The sequence below is a fragment of the Cuculus canorus genome, chromosome 21, assembly GCF_017976375.1.
Source record: "Cuculus canorus isolate bCucCan1 chromosome 21, bCucCan1.pri, whole genome shotgun sequence".
In the NCBI taxonomy this organism is placed as follows: domain Eukaryota; kingdom Metazoa; phylum Chordata; class Aves; order Cuculiformes; family Cuculidae; genus Cuculus; species Cuculus canorus.
Window position 1 is genome coordinate 7903167 of NC_071421.1, and position 17639 is coordinate 7920805.

Sequence of the window (17639 nt, forward strand, 5' to 3'; positions counted from 1 at the left end):
CCAGAAGATCCAGATGTGGAGGGACTGGGTTCATGCTGCCAGCAGCCAGAAGCTCTCGACACATACGGCGTGAGTTCATACTGCCCAACGCCAGGAGATCCAGATGAGGAAGAAGTGGGTTCACGCTGCCCGACTCCAGAAGATCCAGATGTGGAGGGACTGGTTTTGTGCTGCCAGCAGCCAGAAGCTCTCGACACATACGGCGTGAGTTCATACTGCCCAACGCCAGGAGATCCAGATGAGGAAGAAGTGGGTTCACGCTGCCTGACTCCAGAAGATCCAGATGTGGAGGGACTGGTTTTGTGCTGCCAGCAGCCAGAAGCTCTCGACACATACGGCGTGAGTTCATACTGCCCAACGCCAGGAGATCCAGATGAGGAAGAAGTGGGTTCACGCTGCCCGACTCCAGAAGATCCAGATGTGGAGGGACTGGTTTTGTGCTGCCAGCAGCCAGAAGCTCTCGACACATACGGCGTGAGTTCATACTGCCCAACGCCAGGAGATCCAGATGAGGAAGAAGTGGGTTCACGCTGCCTGACTCCAGAAGATCCAGATGTGGAGGGACTGGTTTTGTGCTGCCAGCAGCCAGAAGCTCTCGACACACATGGCGTGAGTTCACGCTGCCCAATGCCAGGAGATCCAGATGAGGAGGAAGTGGGTTCACGCTGCCTGACTCCAGAAGATCCAGATGTGGAGGGACTGGTTTTGTGCTGCCAGCAGCCAGAAGCTCTCGACACACATGGCGTGAGTTCACGCTGCCCAATGCCAGGAGATCCAGATGAGGAGGAAGTGGTTTCACGCTGCCTGACTCCAGAAGATCCAGATGTGGAGGGACTGGGTTCGTGCTGCCAGCAGACAGAAGCTCTTGACACATACGGCGTGAGTTCACGCTGCCCAACGCCAGGAGATCCAGATGAGGAGGAAGTGGTTTCACACTGCCCGACTCCAGAAGATCCAGACCCATAGGGACTGAGTGCACGCTTCCCAGCTCCAGTAACTCCAGACCCACAGGGAGCTTGAGCGGTTGCCTGTGTCTAAAGCAGAAGATGCAACCTCAAGGAACAAGAAGAACAAGGTGATGCCCACCCTTCTCACACAACCCTGCCTTTGCTGCCCTTTGCCTATGAATGCTGGGATCCATCGGCCCCAACACCACATGGAGGAGGAGAAGGCAGCATTGTTTCCACGCACACAGATCCCACCAGATGCACAGGAGCACTCCGAGGCAGCCCTTTGCAGCTCCCCAACTGCAGCTCTGACTAAGAGAACGGGATGCCAAAGACAAAACCCCTAAAGCCAAGACCACAACCACAAATGAACCCCGTGTGGAGTACAGCTACAAACGGTACCTAAGCTGACCTGCAAATGGAACCAAGATATTGTTGCACCCTCATTTCCTCCTGCGCTTGCTGCTGCTCACACTGGCACCAACAAGGCCCTGTTGAGGTTTAAGGCATCATGCACTGCAGCAGAGACTCGCTCAGCCTGAACAGATCCTGGTTTGTAGCTTTTTGCTCCAGAGATGTTTGTGACCCCATCTGCATGGGGGTAAAACAGCCTGCCTTGGGCAAAGGGGTCCGACATAGCTGTGACACTCCGTCGAGCATCTGGATCACGGACATCGCCATCAGCCATCCTGTTTGCGGTTCGACCCAGGGAAAAGCCCCTTGGGTTTCTGACAGGAACAGCACCTTTCAAGCCCTTGCTGACAAGACTGCTCCAGCTCCCATCCGCCCCGCCTCGCCAAAAGGCAAATGAAACCTATGACATCACACAGCACCCGTGCACGTGAAGATGTTCCTTTGCAATGTCTGGCATTCTCTGCATTTCCTTTTGCTCCCATCAACTCCTGCTCTGCCCCGTTCCTCCTCACCCACACACTCCTGCACTAACGCCTGCGTTGGGCAGTGCCGGGTGCACAGACGAGAGGTACCAGGCCTTCCACAGAGGGAGGGGGAAACCCTCTTAGTGGAGGAGGAGGAAGGAGGAGAAAGGTGCTGAAAGCACACTCTAGGCTGGAAAGCCTTTGGAAATGATGGTGTAGCTCCCAGCTTCCTCACACAAAGCTCTTCTGTAGTTGATCCCAGAATGTCCTCTTCTCTCGTGTCTTTTGAAGCAAAAGAATGGCTTTGAATCTATGAATGTGCTGACAGACTTCGCCTACCATGGCCTTAGGTTTCTCCAAGATGTCTAGCCAGAAGGAATTTTCTTGCTTCCAGAAATCACAGTGCCGTCTACAGAAGTTCCGAGAACTTTCTGCCATACACTGCTTTCTGGAAGCATCGTTCAGCTCTCCCAGTTTTCTCTGGGGAAGCAACATCGCAGGAGTGTGGAAAGAAAGGTCAGAAGCAAAAATGTGTATTTGCCCTTTCAGTTCCTCGTTAATCTAATGAGAGCCGTTTTATAAGGACATCACAGGTGAAGCAGTCTCCACTGGAAGAAGATTGCATCAGCACAGCTGAAGATCTCCAGACACTGCTGGCCCGTGAAGACAACACAATAAATGTCACCTTTTAATGAAGATGCTGTTCCCAGCGTCTTCTTTTCGGGAGATACTGAGACTGAACCTTTGTGGGGGTCTGGCTGGTGTCAGAAGACCCCCACAAAGGGGGTCTTTGCTGCAGCATTCTCTACACCCGACTGTCTGTAAGGACTCCTCGAGGCCTGCCATTCCAACCAAACCAGAACCAATCCAGGGGATGGACTCCCACACAAGGACCTCATCCCTGCAGAAGCACCAGACAGCCCTGGGAATGGCTCCTGGCATTCATTCTCAGTCAGTGCTCACCTCACTCATGTTCTACACTGTCCCCCTCACATGGAAAACCACCACTCACCATTCGCTCTCTGCCGATCTTCTCCATCTCTGCCAACTGCTCACGGAGGGAACGATTTTCCCTTTGGAGCTGGGACAGTTGTTTCTGCAGCCTTTCAACCTTCCTGATGGTGTCTTTGCTCCTCTGTTCTTCCTTCAGCTGCAGAGCACGCAGCTCCACTATCTGCCTCTGGGCCTCATGTAATTCAGCGTCTGCCTTCTCTAAAGCCGTTGTTTTTTCCTGCAGGGCTTTTCTCAGCTCTCCCACCTCCTTCTCCAGTTTTCTTTCTCTTCTTCCAGCTTTGCTCACCTGCAGATATGAGCAAAGTTCAAAGTTAAAGAACACACATTGTCAGATCTTAGGAAATGAGCTCAAAACAGGAGATGGGGCAGCATTTTGGATCCCCAGAAGAGGACTGACACCAGCCTGACCTCAGAGTAGAAACGAGTTTTCCAGAACTCTGCCTTTGGCATTATTCATGGAAAAGTCTTATTTCACATTGGGGTGGAAGAGAATCCTCAAGGGAAGACTCTGATTTAAAATCTTAGTGTGTACAAACCTGCCTGACCCCAGGAGGTCCAGATGTGGAGGGACTGGGTTCACGTTGCCCGACTCCAGAAGATTCAGACGTGGTGGGACTGCGTTCACGTTGCCCGACTCCAGAAGGTCCATACATGGAGGGACTGGGTTCATGCTGCCCAAAGCCAGAAGCTCTGGACGTACACAGAATGAGCTCACGATGCCGAAAGCCAAGTGGTCTGGACATAGAGTGAGTGGGTTCTTGCTGCCCGCCTTCAGAAGATTCAGATGTGGAGGGACTGGGTTCACGTTGCCCGACTCCAGAAGGTCCATACATGGAGGGACTGGGTTCATGCTGCTCAAAGCCAGAACCTCTGGACACACATGGAGTGAGCTCACGCTGCTCAAAGCCAGAACCTCTGGACACACATGGAGTGAGCTCACGCTGCTCAAAGCCAGGAGATCCAGATGAGGAGGGAGAGGGTTCATGCAGCCTGCCTCCAGCAGATCTGGACGAGGAGGGAGTGGGTTCACACTGCTTGAATCCAGAAGCTCCGGACCCACAGGGTGTGCGATCATGCTGCCCGACTCCAGAAGCTCCAAACCCATGGGGAGTGCGTGCACGCTTCCCAGCTCTAGAAGCCCTGGACCCATGGGGAGCGCGTTTATGCTGCCCATCTCCAACAGCTCCAGATCCACAGGGAGCGCTGGATGCCGACACAGCCTCTGCCTGGCCTGGAGCAGTTTCTCTCTTGTTCTCCTGCTCCGTGGACTCTACAGGACTGCACGTGGACAGACAGAAACACAACGTCAGTCCTGCTCATCGTAACCCTAACAACTGGGATTATCCCCTCTTTCCATAGGGACCTCCCTGGAGAAGGAACACCCCCATGTGCAAAGCTGTGCCCCAGACAGGAACAGAGCCCGGAGCTTTCGCAGGGGCACCCAAACCCCGGTACCTGTTGGCTGTGTGCTGCCAGTTGGTGTCCGGCTTCTTCACCAGGGGCTGCTCCTGGGCCGAGGTGCTGCCGGCATCCACGGGCGGCAGTTTGTCTTGTCCCTCTGGGCAGAGTTCATGGCCACTCGTGCTCTCACAGGGCTCAGACCGAACCCCCACGTTCCGCCGACGCAGGATCTTCCAGATCCTCTTCATGGTGCAGTGGAAATGGGCCCTGAACCACCTGACTTCACTCACCTCACTGCAAGGAGAGATGGCCGGCAGGACTTGGTGGAACCAAGGAACCGAGTTCTGAGGAGTGGCAGGACTCAAGCAGCTTGGGCTGGGCAACCACCGGCACCAGCTCCGCCACCACCAACACCAGCTTCACCGGCACCAGCTCCACCGAGAGCACCACCACCACCACCACCACCAACTTCACTGGTACCAGCTCCACCGAGAGCACCAACACCACCAGCTTCACTGGCACTGCCTTTTTGTGCCTCTGGGCTTTGGGCATGAGTTTAGGGCTACCCTGGACCCCTTGCTGCTCCCCTCTCTGTATCCGTAGAGCCCTGGGTGTCACTTGGAGGGCACCCCAAGGTCCCCTGTCCATTTGGGGTACCCTTATGCCTTGGTTTGCTTTCTGGTGTGCCCAGTTCCCCAGAGCGTGCTTTTTGGTGCACCCTACAGCCCTGGCTCTGCTGCTTTGTTCCCCTCACACTCCTCAATGTGCCTTTTGGGGCGCACGGCTTCTTGCAATGAAGCAATTTTCACCCAAAATCCCCCAGCGTGCCTTTTGAGGCATTCTGGAGCCCCTCCATATTCTTTGTCTGTCAGAGGCCACCCCAAATGGCTCAGGGTCCATTTTGGGGTGCTCTAAGAGGCTTCGTCAGCCTTTTGGTGTTCCCCTGCCTGTGTCAATCTGCCTTCTGATGCTCCCACCACCCGGGGCTGTGCCTTTTGGGGTGCCCCACTGCCCTAGGTGTGAGTCTCACTGCTCTCCAAGGCAGTTGGGGTGCGATTCAGGATGCTGCGAGCCTCAGGGAGCTTTTCAGAGCACCCCAAGGCCCCGCAGTGTGCGTTTCAGGCCACTCCACCTCCAAGCCGTGCCTGTGGGTTCATCTCCAGGCCCCTTGGTGCGCTTTCTCCTGCAGCCCATCTCTCCCTCCCGCTGTGGCCCTCTCCTCCCTGGTGCTTTTGAGCCAGGGGAAGCGCAGTGACGAGCTCTCTTCCCATTGTGACCGCTCTTGTCCCCACCGTGGCCCCCTGTGCCAGTCCAGATGCCCTCCATCCCCCTCTCCAGGCACGCTGAGGTGCCCTCCAGGCCGATTCATTAGTTTTGAGGGCCTCTCCCCTTCCTCCTCCGAGCACTCACGTTCCCTCGGTGCCCCCTCGCGCCGACTGTGACTCCTCTTCATGCCCTGTTCTCCCGAGTACACACCATCCTCTTCCATTCACGTGTGTTCAGACCCCTTTGCTTCCCTAACCTCACGCTCTGATCCTTTCTGCTTCCCTCTGTGCATACACAGATCCCCTCTACACCCCGGTTCTGCATGATCCGATTCCTTCTACTTCCACCCAAGCATCCATCCCTGTTAATAAGCATCCAAGATCCACCCTCTTTCCTTCTCAGGATGTTCAGATCCCACCTTTCCTCTCCACGCCCGCTCCTATGCCATTTCCCTCGTCATCCACCTCCCTTCACGTGCACAGACCAAGGGGAAAAGAGAGAAGTGTGCACATGGCAGGGAGTGCTTGGGATCAGAAAGTGTGGAAGGGAACTTTTCCCAGGTTTATTTACAAAGCTTGTAGGCTTTGACTGCACAAGGAGTCGGGGTTCAGGAGAAGATACGCTTCACCCCATTCCTCTTCCACTTTACAGAGTTCATCTACAACTTCCAGCCTCTGGGTGGATCTGGGATGACACACACACACATTTACAGTTGGGGATGATGAAGAAAAGCTCCTGAATAATTTAGTTGAAATGGCAAAAATCAACCGCTCGGTCCATTTGGCAATTGTCCCCCTGCCATCTTCGTCATCCCATGGCAAGAGAAGTCCAAAACCTTGCAGTCCTGCTAATATTTCCAAGAACTGAAATTTCCAGCACTTGCTCTGACCTGCAATTTCTGTCCTTCATCCCCCAGAGGGTGTAAATAAGTCCACCGTGCAGAGACCAGGGCTGTAGAGTCTCTGCCTTCCCCCCTTGCCCGTTTTGGCACAGATTGTGGTGCTCTTGGCTCCACCAGTGCAGAAACAGCTTGAGCCCTCTCCTGTCCCATAGTCTACTGGTCAGGAAGCTGTCCCTGGGTCAGCAGTGTCCTCTAAGCCCCATAACCTCTTGTGGAAGGACATTCCTCCCAAAGCACCAGGCACCAAGCTTACAGGGGGTCACAGCAATGTCAGCCTCATTTCTATCTCCATCCCTGAGTTAGAATTTTTCTAATGCAATTCTCTAGTTCCTAGGCATCCCTGGAAGGGTCCTGGGGAGCCCTGCTGGGGTCCTGGGGGTCGCTATAGTGGTCGTAGGGGCACTCTAGAGGAGTCCTGGCAGTCATAGAGGGGTCCTGGAGGTTCCCAAAGGTTTCTGGCAGTCCTAGAGGGATCCTCCCTTAAGGAGTTCTTAGCAGGGTCCTTGGGACCCTTGGGGTTCCCTAGAGGGGTCCTGGGGGGTTCTTTTAGGGGTCTCCAGTACTGAATGGGGCTCCGGGAAAGCTGAGGAGGGGCTCTTGATCAATGAGTGCAGGGATAGGATGAGGGGGAAAGGTTTTGAGCTGCAAGAGGTGAGACTGAAATGAGAAATGGGGCAGAAATGTTTTGCTGTGAGGGTGGGGGGGGCCCTGGCCCAGGCTGCCCAGAGCAGTGGTGGCTGCCCCATCCCTGGAGGGGTTCAAGGCCAGGTTGGATGGGGCTCGGAGCCCCTGATCCAGTGGGAGGTGTCCCTGCCCGTGGCAGGGGGTGGGAATGGATGGGCTTTGAAGTCCCTTCCAGCCCAAACCATTCCATGATTCTATGATTTCAAAGCCTTGCCCATCCCCAGACAATGCTAATTTAGGAGGGCAGTTAAGTTGGTGACTAAATAGTTCCTCTCAACAGGATGAGTTCTGCACAGTGACTGCAATCAGGAGGTGGAACAAACCACACAGAGAGAAATAAAGGGAAGTTGCATTCGCTCATCCCAAAACACCCCGTTTTCTTCACTCTCCTCTCACAGGGGGTGAGTGTTTAGTCACCCAATACCTGCACACACCCCTGTTCCTGAGAACTGCATGTTTAGAGATATTTTTATCGTTGCTCAGATGTTTTTCCCAGAGAAGCAATGATTCGCCCTGAAATGCCTTCACAGCATGGCAGAGGGATGGTTCCCGAACCATTTGACCCCTCAAAAACCCCAAACCCATGTTGTTCACGGCTGCCGTGATGCAAAAGCTGAGTCAGGTCATCATTTTTCCCCAAAAAGGGCACCACGATGCAAGGAAAGGCAGTGGAAAAGGCCATTGGGCATCTCTGGCCAGGGGCAGGGAGCACCGGCTTCCTCCTTGGGCTGGAAATGATGCTGCTTCACCGGGTCATCCCACGGCCATGTGGGCATTATGGAGAAGGGGTGTTGGGTGGGAATTCCCTGCATTCCTGTAAAGGGGAAGGAGAGCACCTTCTCCTGTACGGAAAAGCCTCGCCAGCAAGATTTAGGGAAAATGAGCATCCAAGAGCAAGGAGCAAACCCTATACAAAGGGTCCCGAAGCGATGGGTGCATCCTCATCCCCCTCATCTGCGCCGATCCCCAGAGGTGGGGAGCATTGCCGTCCTCGGACAAGGGGGGGAAGTAAACAAGGAATTGGTTGGTAGAATGGGGAAACGATCTGGTTCCCTCTCCCAGGGCGTCAGGAAGATGAACTCTCTCCTCGCTTGCGCTGTTTGCTTGGGGTGAGTGTAGTCAAGAGGGTATTTTTGGCTTGAGGGAGGGTTGGAGATGCAAAGCTCTGTCTTTGGTGTCGGCGGTTGGTGCGGGGTTGGGCGGAGGGGCAGTGCCCAGCAGCGACCGGGGCTCCCCCTCGACCCTGTGCTGCCTGCCGAACCTTCTGGAAAGAGAGGTGACAGAGAGCCCCCCAAGTGCTGGGGAGAAGGGGGGCAGCCCTTCTGGCTGACAGTTTCTGAAGAAGAATGCTGTGAGAAACTGTGTCAAAGGCTTTACTGAAGTCCAAGAAGACTCCATCCACAGCCTTTCCCCCATCCAGTAATCGAGTGATTTTGTCATAGAAGGTGATCAGGTTAGTTTGGCAAGATCTGCCTTTTGTAAACCCGTGTTGACTTGCTGTTTGTGAATAGAGAAGGTCTATCTTTGTGAAAGGAGGTTGTGGAGAGGAGGGCGCTGGGCTCTTCTCCCAAGTGACAGGGGACAGGACAAGAGGGAATGGCCTGAAGCTCCGTCAGGGGAGGTTCAGGTTGGATATCAGAAAAAAATTCTTCACAGACAGAGTCATCGGGCACTGGAACAGCTGCCCAGGGAGGGGGTGGAGTCGCCTTCCCTGGAGGTGTTTAAGGAACGGGTGGATGAAGTGCTGAGGGACATGGTTTAGGGAGTGTTAGGAATGGTTGGACTCGATGATCCAATGGGTCCTTTCCAACCTTGTGATTCTGTGATTCTGTGATTCCGTTACCGGTTTTTGCGGCGCAGTGTAGCGGAAGGTCTGAGAGGGGAGGGGAGCGCCGAGCAGGTGCCTGAGGCGGCGCTGCCTCAGGGGACTGTGCCGCTGAAGGGGAGAGGTGTGAAAGCTCTGCTGCGGACTTTGCTGAGGGGGAGGAAATGGCCTTTGGAAGCAGGATACCTGGGATCGGCCTTAAAGTGGTTTCCCGGTCTTTAATGCCTGTCCTGCCCCTCTGGAACCTGCATTGCTTGGCAAAAAAAAGCGGCAGCGCCCGGAGAAAACCACAACCCCCCCACCCCCCCCCTCGAGAAAAGAAATCTGCCGCCTCTTTCCCAAAGGGAACAGCAGCCGCTCCTTCAGGGGAGATCACAGCCACCCGGCTGAGAAAACGGGGGGAGCTGCTGACCTGTGGAACTGAGGACACCAAAGGCAGAGGGGGGTGCAGGTGTGTGGCTGTGCACGGCGCGCAGGGGGAATATTCTCTCCAAGCGCCAAAGCCCACACGTATTTATTGTGCTGTATTGTACATATGCACTGGGTTGACCTACAGCGTCACGAAGTGGGTAGGGTTAGTAAGGTTAGTCACGGGAACTCCTTATTCGAGTGAGTCTCAAAGAGACTCAAAGGGGACTCGGAGAATAAGGAATGCTGATTTGTCCTTTAAAGTCTACTAATGCAATTTGTATAGATAAAGAATGTTGCAAAAGCCAGTCTGCTTGCTGTTGAGTTGTTGCAACATAGATGGTAAAGGGATCCATCCCATCCAATTCCAAGAAACGGTTGTGACCCTTTTCAATTAACATAGTTAACATTTCAGGCTGAGTTATTAAAACCCATGTGGCAGGAAAAGCTTGTAACCGTTCAGGGTGCCCCCATTGCTGCGCTCCCTCCCTGCGCTCATCTTTCCGAGGGACAGGCTGGTAAGAAATTGGGCTCCTTCTCGGGGTATGTCAGACCCAAATTGAAGGGGGTGGCGGCAGTTGCTGACAGTCCTGCCCTCGGGTCTGAATCCTCGCTGTACTCTCTGGAGCCAATGTGTGCCTTTAGCACTTCAGAATTCGCTCGGCAGGGACCGAGCAGTGCACTGGCCATTTGGTCCGACCGAGTCGCTCCATCCCATCATCTAACTCCGATCTTATCCCATGTTTCTTGCTCGAATGCCAAGCAAACGTCAAAAGAAGGCTCCTAATCCCAAGCCCATGCCAAAAGTGCTTTAAGGTCATTCGGTTCTAGCGTTTGGTTTTCTTTCTTTAAAATACATTTAAACAAATCTATTCCATCTTTCTGTTCCTGGGTTATGGTGTTCCCCATCCCCTTATCGGCAGCTCACCTTCCGTCCAGCAGGCAGGTGTCTGCGCGTACACCCTGGGCTTCGTTTCAGCCCCTCCAGCCGTTCTGCCGATGCTCGCCATGGACCGTGCTCCTCCCACACCTCTGTTTGGACCCAAAATCGGGCGCCATCCATGGCGTACAAACATGCACGGACTCAGCTTTCGTTTCAAGCTAAGACCTGGTTTATTGTTACAAGCTCATATTTATACCTTACTAAAAATGTCAACACCGCTCCCACAAGTCCCTCATAAAAATTTCCACGGTATGTTTTTCTCATTCCTTTTGAGCTGATTTTGGAGGGACAAAGTCTGCAATGCCGCGCTGCTGTGCTTCTTCTCCCAGGTGCGGGTGCGAGGAAGATGAAGGTTGGGCAGCACTGGTGATGCTGTTTGCCTCCAGTAAGTGACGCTGACCGCTCTCTGCAATTTTGATTGCAGTCTCTCATTTTCTCCTCCTGCGGTTTCCTCCACGCAGTGTCAGTGGTGGTTGTCTCTTCTAGCAGAGCTTGAGCAGTGCCTGGTTCTAAAGCAGAAGTGCCAGCTGAGTTTTCAAGGCGACAGGACAGGAGGCAGGGAGGAAAAGAACAGCTTCGAAAATATGAATGTCCTGACAGACTTTGCCTACCAGCGCCTTAGTTTTCTCCAAGATGTCTAGCCAGAAGAAGTTATTCTGCTTCCAGAAATCACAGAGCTGTCTAGAGAAGTTGCAAGAACTTTCTGCCGCACGCTGCTTCATGGAAGCATCATACAACTCTCCCTGCAGCTGTTCCAGTTGTCTCTGGGGAAGCAACATCGCAGGAGTGTGGAAAGAAAAGTCAGAAGCAAAAATCTGTATTTGCCCTTCCAGTTCCTCGTTAATCTAATGAGATCCATTTTATAAGGACATCACAGGTGAAGCAATCTCCACTGAAGAAGATTGCATCGGCACAGCTGAAGATCTCCAGACACTGCCGGCCCGTGAAGACAACCCAAGAAATGTCACCTTTTAATGAAGATGCTATTGCCCAGCGTTTTCTTCTCAGGAGATACTGAGACTGAACCTTTGTGGGGTCTGGCTGGTGTCTTAAGGCAAGGCTAAAGTGTCACCGGATGCCACTGCAAGTGCCAGAGTTGGACGGCAGCCCCTTCCCCAGGATCAGCGGCTTCTAGAGCCCCTCTGGGCATCAGCCTTCACGCTGTTCTGCTGCTGCACGCAGGAAAACCAGTGCATGCTGCAGCATTCTCTACAACCGACTGTCTGTAAGGACTCCTCGAGGCCTGCCATTCCAACCAAACCAGAACCAACGCAGGGGATGGACTCCCACACAAGGACCTCATCCCTGCAGAAGCACCAGACAGCCTTGGGAATGGCTCCTGGCATTCATTCTCAGTCAGTGCTCACCTCACTCGTGTTCTACACTGTCCCCCTCACATGGAAAACCACCACTCACCATTAGCTCTTTGCCGATCTCCTCCATCTCTGCCAACTGCTCACGGAGGGAACGATTTTCCCTTTGGAGCTGGGACAGTTGTTTCTGCAGCCTTTCAGCCCTCCTGATGGTGTCTTTGCTCCTCTGTTCTTCCTTCAGCTGCAGAGCACGCAGCTCCACTACCTGCCTCTGGGCCTCATGTAATTCAGCGTCTGCCTTCTCTAACGCTGTTGTTTTTTCCTGCAGGGCTTTTTTCAGCTCTTCCACCTCCTTTTCCGGTTTCCTTTCTCTTCTTCCAGCTTTGCTCACCTGCAGATATGAGCTCGGGTTGGTCTCCAGCCCCTCAGATGGGTGTTCACATGCATTGAGGCCTTGGTCGCGTTCTCTCAGCAACATTTGTACCTTGAGACGTTCCGATGGTCCGTGACTCCCAGCGCTGACGAGGGAAGATGAAGCCAACCCTGCCACTGGTGTCCAGCCTCTGACACCTTTTGCCTATTCAAAGTTAAAGAACACACATTGTCAGATCTTAGGAAATGAGCTCAAAACAGGAGATGGGGCAGCATTTTGGATCCCCAGAAGAGGACTGGCACCAGCCTGACCTCAGAGTAGAAATGAGTTCTCCAGAACTCTGCCTTTGGCATTATTCATGGAAAAGTCTTATTTCATCATCTTCCCTCAAGGGATGACTCTGATTTAAAATCTTAGTGCGTACAAACCTGCCTGACCCCAGGAGGTCCAGATGTGGAGGGATTGGGTTCATGTTGCCCGACTCCAGAAGATCCAGATGTGGAGGGACTGGTTTTGTGCTGCCAGCAGCCAGAAGCTCTCGACACATACGGCGTGAGTTCATACTGCCCAACGCCAGGAGATCCAGATGAGGAAGAAGTGGGTTCACGCTGCCTGACTCCAGAAGATCCAGATGTGGAGGGACTGGGTTCATGCTGCCAGCAGCCAGAAGCTCTCGACACATACGGCGTGAGTTCATACTGCCCAACGCCAGGAGATCCAGATGAGGAAGAAGTGGGTTCACGCTGCCCGACTCCAGAAGATCCAGATGTGGAGGGACTGGTTTTGTGCTGCCAGCAGCCAGAAGCTCTCGACACATACGGCGTGAGTTCATACTGCCCAACGCCAGGAGATCCAGATGAGGAAGAAGTGGGTTCACGCTGCCTGACTCCAGAAGATCCAGATGTGGAGGGACTGGTTTTGTGCTGCCAGCAGCCAGAAGCTCTCGACACATACGGCGTGAGTTCATACTGCCCAACGCCAGGAGATCCAGATGAGGAAGAAGTGGGTTCACGCTGCCCGACTCCAGAAGATCCAGATGTGGAGGGACTGGTTTTGTGCTGCCAGCAGCCAGAAGCTCTCGACACATACGGCGTGAGTTCATACTGCCCAACGCCAGGAGATCCAGATGAGGAAGAAGTGGGTTCACGCTGCCTGACTCCAGAAGATCCAGATGTGGAGGGACTGGTTTTGTGCTGCCAGCAGCCAGAAGCTCTCGACACACATGGCGTGAGTTCACGCTGCCCAATGCCAGGAGATCCAGATGAGGAGGAAGTGGGTTCACGCTGCCTGACTCCAGAAGATCCAGATGTGGAGGGACTGGTTTTGTGCTGCCAGCAGCCAGAAGCTCTCGACACACATGGCGTGAGTTCACGCTGCCCAATGCCAGGAGATCCAGATGAGGAGGAAGTGGTTTCACGCTGCCTGACTCCAGAAGATCCAGATGTGGAGGGACTGGGTTCGTGCTGCCAGCAGACAGAAGCTCTTGACACATACGGCGTGAGTTCACGCTGCCCAACGCCAGGAGATCCAGATGAGGAGGAAGTGGTTTCACACTGCCCGACTCCAGAAGATCCAGACCCATAGGGACTGAGTGCACGCTTCCCAGCTCCAGTAACTCCAGACCCACAGGGAGCTTGAGCGGTTGCCTGTGTCTAAAGCAGAAGATGCAACCTCAAGGAACAAGAAGAACAAGGTGATGCCCACCCTTCTCACACAACCCTGCCTTTGCTGCCCTTTGCCTATGAATGCTGGGATCCATCGGCCCCAACACCACATGGAGGAGGAGGAGGAGAAGGCAGCATTGTTTCCACGCACACAGATCCCACCAGATGCACAGGAGCACTCCGAGGCAGCCCTTTGCAGCTCCCCAACTGCAGCTCTGACTAAGAGAACGGGATGCTAAAGACAAAACCCCTAAAGCCAAGACCACAACCACAAATGAACCCCGTGTGGAGTACAGCTACAAACGGTACCTAAGCTGACCTGCAAATGGAACCAAGATATTGTTGCACCCTCATTTCCTCCTGCGCTTGCTGCTGCTCACACTGGCACCAACAAGGCCCTGTTGAGGTTTAAGGCATCATGCACTGCAGCAGAGACTCGCTCAGCCTGAACAGATCCTGGTTTGTAGCTTTTTGCTCCAGAGATGTTTGTGACCCCATCTGCATGGGGGTAAAACAGCCTGCCTTGGGCAAAGGGGTCCGACATAGCTGTGACACTCCGTCGAGCATCTGGATCACGGACATCGCCATCAGCCATCCTGTTTGCGGTTCGACCCAGGGAAAAGCCCCTTGGGTTTCTGACAGGAACAGCACCTTTCAAGCCCTTGCTGACGAGACTGCTCCAGCTCCCATCCGCCCCGCCTCGCCAAAAGGCAAATGAAACCTATGACATCACACAGCACCCGTGCACGTGAAGATGTTCCTTTGCAATGTCTGGCATTCTCTGCATTTCCTTTTGCTCCCATCAACTCCTGCTCTGCCCCGCTCCTCCTCACCCACACACTCCTGCACTAACGCCTGCGTTGGGCAGTGCCGGGTGCACAGACGAGAGGTACCAGGCCTTCCACAGAGGGAGGGGGAAACCCTCTTAGCGGAGGAGGAGGAAGGAGGAGAAAGGTGCTGAAAGCACACTCTAGGCTGGAAAGCCTTTGGAAATGATGGTGTAGCTCCCAGCTTCCTCACACAAAGCTCTTCTGTAGTTGATCCCAGAATGTCCTCTTCTCTCGTGTCTTTTGAAGCAAAAGAATGGCTTTGAATCTATGAATGTGCTGACAGACTTCGCCTACCATGGCCTTAGGTTTCTCCAAGATGTCTAGCCAGAAGGAATTTTCTTGCTTCCAGAAATCACAGTGCCGTCTACAGAAGTTCCGAGAACTTTCTGCCATACACTGCTTTCTGGAAGCATCGTTCAGCTCTCCCAGTTTTCTCTGGGGAAGCAACATCGCAGGAGTGTGGAAAGAAAGGTCAGAAGCAAAAATGTGTATTTGCCCTTTCAGTTCCTCGTTAATCTAATGAGAGCCGTTTTATAAGGACATCACAGGGTGAAGCAGTCTCCACTGGAAGAAGATTGCATCAGCACAGCTGAAGATCTCCAGACACTGCTGGCCCGTGAAGACAACTCAATAAATGTCACCTTTTAATGAAGATGCTGTTCCCAGCATCTTCTTTTCGGGAGATACTGAGACTGAACCTTTGTGGGGGTCTGCCTGGTGTCAGAAGACCCCCACAAAGGGGGTCTTTGCTGCAGCATTCTCTACACCCGGCTGTCTGTAAGGACTCCTCGAGGCCTGCCATTCCAACCAAACCAGAACCAATCCAGGGGATGGACTCCCACACAAGGACCTCATCCCTGCAGAAGCACCAGACAGCCCTGGGAATGGCTCCTGGCATTCATTCTCAGTCAGTGCTCACCTCACTCATGTTCTACACTGTCCCCCTCACATGGAAAACCACCACTCACCATTCGCTCTCTGCCGATCTTCTCCATCTCTGCCAACTGCTCACGGAGGGAACGATTTTCCCTTTGGAGCTGGGACAGTTGTTTCTGCAGCCTTTCAACCTTCCTGATGGTGTCTTTGCTCCTCTGTTCTTCCTTCAGCTGCAGAGCACGCAGCTCCACTATCTGCCTCTGGGCCTCATGTAATTCAGCGTCTGCCTTCTCTAAAGCCGTTGTTTTTTCCTGCAGGGCTTTTCTCAGCTCTCCCACCTCCTTCTCCAGTTTTCTTTCTCTTCTTCCAGCTTTGCTCACCTGCAGATATGAGCAAAGTTCAAAGTTAAAGAACACACATTGTCAGATCTTAGGAAATGAGCTCAAAACAGGAGATGGGGCAGCATTTTGGATCCCCAGAAGAGGACTGACACCAGCCTGACCTCAGAGTAGAAACGAGTTTTCCAGAACTCTGCCTTTGGCATTATTCATGGAAAAGTCTTATTTCACATTGGGGTGGAAGAGAATCCTCAAGGGAAGACTCTGATTTAAAATCTTAGTGTGTACAAACCTGCCTGACCCCAGGAGGTCCAGATGTGGAGGGACTGGGTTCACGTTGCCCGACTCCAGAAGATTCAGACGTGGTGGGACTGGGTTCACGTTGCCCGACTCCAGAAGGTCCATACATGGAGGGACTGGGTTCATGCTGCCCAAAGCCAGAAGCTCTGGACGTACACAGAATGAGCTCACGATGCCGAAAGCCAAGTGGTCTGGACATAGAGTGAGTGGGTTCATGCTGCCCGCCTTCAGAAGATTCAGATGTGGAGGGACTGGGTTCACGTTGCCCGACTCCAGAAGGTCCATACATGGAGGGACTGGGTTCATGCTGCTCAAAGCCAGAACCTCTGGACACACATGGAGTGAGCTCACGCTGCTCAAAGCCAGAACCTCTGGACACACATGGAGTGAGCTCACGCTGCTCAAAGCCAGGAGATCCAGATGAGGAGGGAGAGGGTTCATGCAGCCTGCCTCCAGCAGATCTGGACGAGGAGGGAGTGGGTTCACACTGCTTGAATCCAGAAGCTCCGGACCCACAGGGTGTGCGATCATGCTGCCCGACTCCAGAAGCTCCAAACCCATGGGGAGTGCGTGCACGCTTCCCAGCTCTAGAAGCCCTGGACCCACGGGGAGCGCGTTTATGCTGCCCATCTCCAACAGCTCCAGATCCACAGGGAGCGCTGGATGCCGACACAGCCTCTGCCTGGCCTGGAGCAGTTTCTCTCTTGTTCTCCTGCTCCGTGGACTCTACAGGACTGCACGTGGACAGACAGAAACACAACATCAGTCCTGCTCATCGTAACCCTAACAACTGGGATTATCCCCTCTTTCCATAGGGACCTCCCTGGAGAAGGAACACCCCCATGTGCAAAGCTGTGCCCCAGACAGGAACAGAGCCCGGAGCTTTCGCAGGGGCACCCAAACCCCGGTACCTGTTGGCTGTGTGCTGCCAGTTGGTGTCCGGCTTCTTCACCAGGGGCTGCTCCTGGGCCGAGGTGCTGCCGGCATCCACAGGCGGCAGTTTGTCTTGTCCCTCTGGGCAGAGTTCATGGCCACTCGTGCTCTCACAGGGCACAGACCGAACCCCCACGTTCCGCCGACGCAGGATCTTCCAGATCCTCTTCATGGTGCAGTGGAAATGGGCCCTGAACCACCTGACTTCACTCACCTCTCTGCAAGGAGAGATGGCCGGCAGGACTTGGTGGAACCAAGGAACCGAGTTCTGAGGAGTGGCAGGACTCAAGCAGCTTGGGCTGGGCAACCACCGGCACCAGCTCCGCCACCACCAACACCAGCTTCACCGGCACCAGCTCCACCGAGAGCACCACCACCACCACCACCACCGACTTCACTGGTACCAGCTCCACCGAGAGCACCACCACCAGCGACTTCACTGGCACCAGCTCCACCGAGAGCACCAACACCACCAGCTTCACTAGCACCAGCTCCACCACCAACGGCTTCACCGGTACCAGCTCCACCAAGAGCAGGGTTGGAAGGCCCGTGCTCACCTCAGGAACAGCTTGTGACATCATAAAGCGCTGGCAGCAGGGCAGGGTCAAAGGCCAGCAGGGCTGGAGGGGGGTGTGGGCGTGTGCTCAGAACCTCTCTGCATCCACACAGCCCCGTTTCTGAGGGGAACGGCCCCTGAGGCCCAGGGCTACCTCTCATGGCATCCACCTCCCTCTTCCTCCAGCAA

General features: G+C 54.1%; 1 long non-coding RNA gene across 2 annotated transcripts; it reads right to left on the minus strand.

The window, feature by feature from the left end:
• Positions 1 to 10413: 10413 nt before the first annotated feature.
• Positions 10414 to 12434, minus strand: LOC128854254 (uncharacterized). 2 transcript variants are annotated; one of them, XR_008453248.1, is made up of 3 exons: positions 12065 to 12385; positions 10879 to 11971; positions 10414 to 10776 (listed from the first exon to the last, which is right to left on the minus strand). It is a non-coding gene; the product is annotated as an uncharacterized LOC128854254 (long non-coding RNA). The 2 variants fall into 2 exon arrangements; XR_008453247.1 differs by having other exon boundaries at positions 10414 to 11971; positions 12065 to 12434.
• Positions 12435 to 17639: the final 5205 nt, after the last annotated feature.